Source organism: Marmota flaviventris, chromosome 7 (genome assembly GCF_047511675.1).
Source record: "Marmota flaviventris isolate mMarFla1 chromosome 7, mMarFla1.hap1, whole genome shotgun sequence".
Lineage (NCBI taxonomy): Eukaryota > Metazoa > Chordata > Mammalia > Rodentia > Sciuridae > Marmota > Marmota flaviventris.
The window spans coordinates 108348534-108354464 of record NC_092504.1 but is presented as its reverse complement, the minus strand read 5'-3'; the positions used below and the strand labels follow the sequence as shown (position 1 = coordinate 108354464).

At 37.6% G+C, this 5931-nt stretch overlaps 1 pseudogene; it reads left to right on the top strand.

Annotated features, from left to right (window-relative positions):
- Positions 1-4297: 4297 nt before the first annotated feature.
- LOC114085548 (heterogeneous nuclear ribonucleoproteins C1/C2-like) lies at positions 4298-5465 on the top strand (annotated as a pseudogene).
- The last annotated feature ends 466 nt before the right edge of the window (positions 5466-5931 follow it).

Genomic DNA, 5931 nt, shown 5'->3' with positions numbered 1-5931 from the left:
TCATTGAATTGTTCACTTAATACACATATGTCCCACCTTACATAAATTATACCTCAACAAAATGGCTAGGGTGGGGCAAAAAACTCAATGGAAAGTCCAGAAATCCAGTCAAATAGATTCCCCTGGTTGTCACAAGTTGTACTATTGTGCAAATTTAATAACTGTGTCCTATCACATGACTAGATTGCAATTAGCTCCCCTTCCCATATTATTAGATAATGGTACTCCCTTTGTGGAGATCAATTAATAAATCTCTTTCTTCTCAGGTGGCACAACTCTAAGTTTCACTATTACCCCATCTGTCCTAATTTTACAGATACTTTAAAGCAGAACATATGTATAAAACTTTACACTGTATTCATAGATCAAGATCACAAAGCTACAAGTCCAGATCCCAATAGAAATGAACTCATGGCCAGAACAGACACCAAACAGGCAGGTAGCAACTCAAAAATGCTGTAGAGGAGATTAGAAACTAGAGTGAAGTATAAGAAAGAAGATATTTTGGAGACTAATTAAATGTGTTCACAGTTGGAATTGATGATAAGATACCTACACCTGAAAAAGTACCAAAATTTGTAGACTATGCTACATCAGGGGAAGGGGCAAGAATATTTTTAGGTCACCATGAACAAGTGTGAAAAGTTAAGGCTTATTCTAAGACTGTCAAGAATGTAGCACTTCTGTAGTTTAATGCATCCTGAAACATCACAAGGAATCTGCCTTCTCTCATCAAGATTAGCATCTCCTCTCTATTGCATGCTACTTGAGAGTTTGAGAATAAAGATGCATATCACAGTGTCCTTGTTTCAGAAAGAATTATTTAGGGAGGAATATATTACTATAAGAAAATCAATATGTATAAAAACATTTTTACATAAATAAGAAAATACAGAATAAGTCAGTTTAAAGTATTGAATATATATTTTGGGAAATGATAAGAAAGGTTTAGGAAATATGGAGTGAGGTCAAATTGTAAGAATAGTATGTCATATGGAATGTTGAAAAATTCAATCTTTTGCTCTGAATATTAGATTTTGATTATGTTTGGTTTGATTTCTAACCACAAACACTTTCATTGACTTAAAAATATTTTTTAAGGATTTTCTAAATATTTTCAAATATTTGAGCATTGGAGAAATTTTTCATAAAATACAGATTGTCAATCTTAACTTGAAAAAGTCAGATTTAGCAACATTGCTTCCCAAGTTACTACAACAGGAACTGAATAATATTCTATAAGGTAAAATATACATTGCCCACTCTCTGTGTGTGGAACTTGTAAATTATTTATAAATGCTGCTAGCCTGGCATTTATTATTTGTGTCAGTTATTTAAAATATATATTATATGGCATTAAACAAATTAATATTTTTTTATGGATGGATGCTTTAGAAATAAAGTAGATCTGTGACAATAAAGTGAGTATAATACTCTAGCTAAGGTCTAACTCACTTTTGACATAGCAGTGACAGTGTGATTAGAATGGAACATATAACTTGAAGATATGTAATAAAGAATACATAGAAACTGTGTCTGTAGGTGAAGATAAATTGTTTAGTGAAGGTTATTTCAGAAGTTTCCAAAGTATTGAGACCAAAGTTTGAGACAAAATGATTGTCTGCCCCTGGTGTTGGGTGTTGCCTATGCAAACTGCTGTTGACCTCTGCAACACAGAAAGCCAGTTTTAGTATTAGCAGCTAATCACAGTAGGAGATGCCTATTGGTGTCAACAAGGGTCACAACCAGCAAAGCAGGATTCTTTTTCCCTACTATTGAGTGGTGTGCTTCAGCTCTCAGTGTTACAGCTCTGTATGGTGTGTTATACCCAGCAGTGTTACAATAGACCCCAGTAGCTCAATGCCTACTTCTTTCCCAGTTATTGTCTCAGTTCTTAACTCTGATGAATGAAAATCACATGAAAGTGGAAGGCCAGAGTGACTAGAGTAGGGATTATTCAAAAGTCAAGAATAGAAACAGAATTATTGAAGAAGCAAGAGGAAACCTAACAGCAGCGTATGAACTGAGTATGTTAGTCTACAAGGTTACGTAGGACTTGGTTCAATGCTGTTGGTCCAAATTTATGCTAATTAGAGTTTGGATAAGTACTAACAATATTGGTTAACCCTTAAATCTGAAGTATGCTGGCCCTACTTCCATTTTCATTCTGTTTGCCTGAAACCCCAGCTTCCCAGGAGGTTGAGGTTGGCAGATGTTGGATGGTTGGGTGTTTGGAGCTGTGGTGTGATGTGGAGTAGGCATACACACCAGGAATGGATTGGGCCACTATGATGTGACAGATTGGTGAACCCTAGATTGCCTTGGCCCTGGCTTGCTGCACCTCACCTGTGCTGGCCAGGGCTGTAACCCGTGCTCACAGCCCACACTCCAGCCCACCAGGGATCACTGCTCTGTAGCTCCCACAGAAGGGGTTGGCTTTTAGTATTAGGGATAATCATAATTAACATTATTAGTTTAGATACCTCTCTCTCTCTCTCTCTCTCTCTCTCTCTATATATATATATATATATATATATATATATATATATATATATATAACTTATTCTGCCATTAATCTTCCAAAAAAGGGAAAATAAATGTGGATAATAGTGTGAAGCAGAAATAGAGGTATTATAGAAATACAAGATAACAGTTTTGTCATCACCAACTACCTGTCTCTTGGTCCCTCTTCTAGGACCCAATTCTTATAAATGGTGATGTTAAATAGAGAAAAAAACTGAGACCACACTCCCACTTCTTTACCTATAACTTGAAGGAATTACAAAACTCTTGCAAGAATATTGATGTTGGCTTTGCTAAAACTACCATGTGCCATGTAAACATAAGCATACTGATAGTATTTACTAAAAGCATAACATTTATTAACATTATCATATATATATATATATATATGATGTGCAGATCTTAAAATTCCAAATTGCCTTTCTGGGAGAATATGAAGATACTGTAAACACCTAAGAATGAGCCAACAGTCTTCTGCCATGTTATAACACAGCACTACCAAAGCCAGATTAAACCAGTTGTACCTTAGCAGTAAACAAATCAGAGAGAAAATTACAGACAAACTACTTCTCAAAAGATGGCAGGGAAAAATCCTGAAGATCCAGTGTGGATGTCTCTTTATCTCTCTTACCATCAGAGCAAATGCCTTATAGTCTCATTTGCCATTTTGGAAAGAGAGGGAAGAGTAAAAATATGTGGGAAACAAACAAACAAACCTATGATTAAAAGATGATGCCTGACTTTAAAAACTCTATTCAAAATCAGAAAAGAATAAGAAAGCATTACTTAAAATCTAACATTAAATAAAAAGGAACAAATATTTACACATTTATTTATTTTTATTTCTTACCCTTAACTGAATGGGTGATTGCAAAGATGACATGAAAAAACAAAATAAACAAGTTTGTTTGTGCATACATGATGTAGAAGGTATGTCTTTGAATCCATTAGGGCACATGAGTAGATAGTATTTACTAAAAGCATACGATATCTTCAGAAACACCTAAGTGTAATATATTAATTAGAATAGTCCTCATAGTAGCTAACTCCAAAAAAAGTTAAAGGAGATTTTTGTCACTGTAATGTTTGGGATATCAATGTTGCCCAAAGGCCTGTGTGGTAAAAGTTTGGTCCTCAGGGAAGTGTTAGAATCTTTGAGAGGTGGGGCCTAACAGGAGGTCTTAGGATATGGCAGGCAAGCCCTCAAATGGGATTATGGGACCTTAGCTCTGCTTCTTCCCTCCTTTTATGTCCACACTATAAGAAGAATGGTTTGCCTATACCAGGTTCTTCTGCAATGATGTGATCCTTTCCCTGACATGTCCACTCCCCAAAAATAGTCCTAAAAGGAATGAATCAGCCTATTGGCCTGATTATGAACTGAAAAGTCCTAAAACTGAAAGCCAAAATAAATCTTTTCTTTATTTATATCATTTATTAGTTATAGTGATGTAAAGCTGACTAATGCAGTCATTGGCACAGTTTATGGGTAACTGAAGCAAAAAAAAAAAAAAAGTATACTACTTGTCTATAAGCAGAATATATTAAGTAGAAAGCTCAGATGTGAATATTAGCAACTTGACCTGAATACCAACTTTCTTGTTTACTCTGTCTGGTAGCTTTATTCCTCTCAGACAGTGAAAGTACAAAGTTTTAAGGAACAAGAAATAAATCTGGATTTTTTTTGTGTGTGTGTGAAGAGATGAAGGCTGATGACCTCGAGCAGCGGTCGGCTTCTTCATATAGAATCTGGGAGTAGGAGATTCAGAATCGAATCTCTTCTCCCTCCCCCCTCCTGGTTACAAATCCCTTGAAATATGTAAGTTAGTGGATCTTTGCTGAGTGAGATTTTTTTTGATCTTCAGCTACATTCTTCTGCCTTTGTGAGGAACCTTATCAAACACGATGGCTAGCAACGTTACCAACAAGACAGATCCACGCTCCATGAACTCCCGTGTATTCATTGGGAATCTCAACACTCGGTGGTCAAGAAGTTTGATGTGGAAGCAATCTTCTCCAAGTATGGAAAAATTGTGGGCTGCTCTGTCCATAAGGGCTTTGCCTTTGTCCAGTATGTTATTGAGAGAAATGCCCGGGCTGCTGTAGCAGGAGAGGATGGCAGAATGATTGCTGGCCAGGTTTTAGATATTAATCTGGCTGCAGAGCCCAAAGTGAACAGAGGAAAGGCAGGTGTGAAACCATCTGCAGCGGAGATGTACGGCTCCTCTTTTGACTTGGACTATGACTTTCAACGTGATTATTATGACAGGATGTAGAATTACCCAGCACGAGTTCCTCCTCCTCCTCCCCCTCCTCCCCCTCCTCCCCCTCCTCCTCCTCCTCCTCCTCCATGCTGTCGTGCCCTCTAAACGTGTATCAGGAAACACCTCCCGAAGGGGCAAAAGTGGCTTCAATTCTAGGAGTGGACAGCGGTGATCTTCTTCCAAGTCTGGAAAGTTGAAAGGAGATGACCTTCAGGCCATTAAGAAGGAGCTGACCCAAATAAAACAAAAAGTGGATTCTCCTCTGGAAAGCCTGGAAAAAAAGTTGAAAAGGAGCAGAGCAAACAAGCAGTAGAGACGAAGAATGATAAGTCGGAAGAGGAGCAGAGCAGCAGCGCCCTGAAGAAAGATGAAACTAATGTGAAGATGGAGTCTGAGGTGGGTGCAGATGACTCTGCTGAGGAGGGGGTCTACTGGATGATAATGATAATGAAGAGCGGGGGGATGACCAGCTGAAGTTGATCAAGGATGATGAAAAAGAGGCAGAGGAAGGAGAGGATGACAGAGACAGCGCCAACGGCAAGGATGACTCTTAAGCACATAGTGGGGTTTAGAAATCTTACCCATTATTTCTTTACCTAGGCGCTTGTCTTATGATCAAAATTTCACCAGATCCTCTCCCCTAGTATCTTCAGCACATGCTCGCTGTTCTCCCTATCTTTGTCCTTCCCCTGTTCATTAATTCATGTTGCCCTGCGCCTAGTCCCATTTTCACTTCCTTTGAGGCTCCTAGTAGTTTTGTTAAGGCTTACCCTGTAATTTTTGCTTTTAATTTTGATACCTCATTATAACTTAACAATAAAAAGGATGTATGGTTTTTATCGACTGTCTCCAAAATAATCTCTTGTTATGCAGGGAGTATAATTCTTTCCATTTATACATGATTTCAGTAGTTGCTTCCCTAACTGCAAAGGCAATCTCATTTAGTTGTAGCACCTGAGAGCAGCTTTGAGTTTTAGAGGTATGTGTGTTATCCCCCACATAATAGTCCTATGTGGAGCTGTTCAACACAAATGCAATAGTGTATTTTTGTGAATGAGAGTTGGCATGTTAAATGCATCCTCTAGAAGAATAATTAGTGTAATAGTCTTTATTTGTTTTCTAAAGTTCATACTCTGGGTTATTT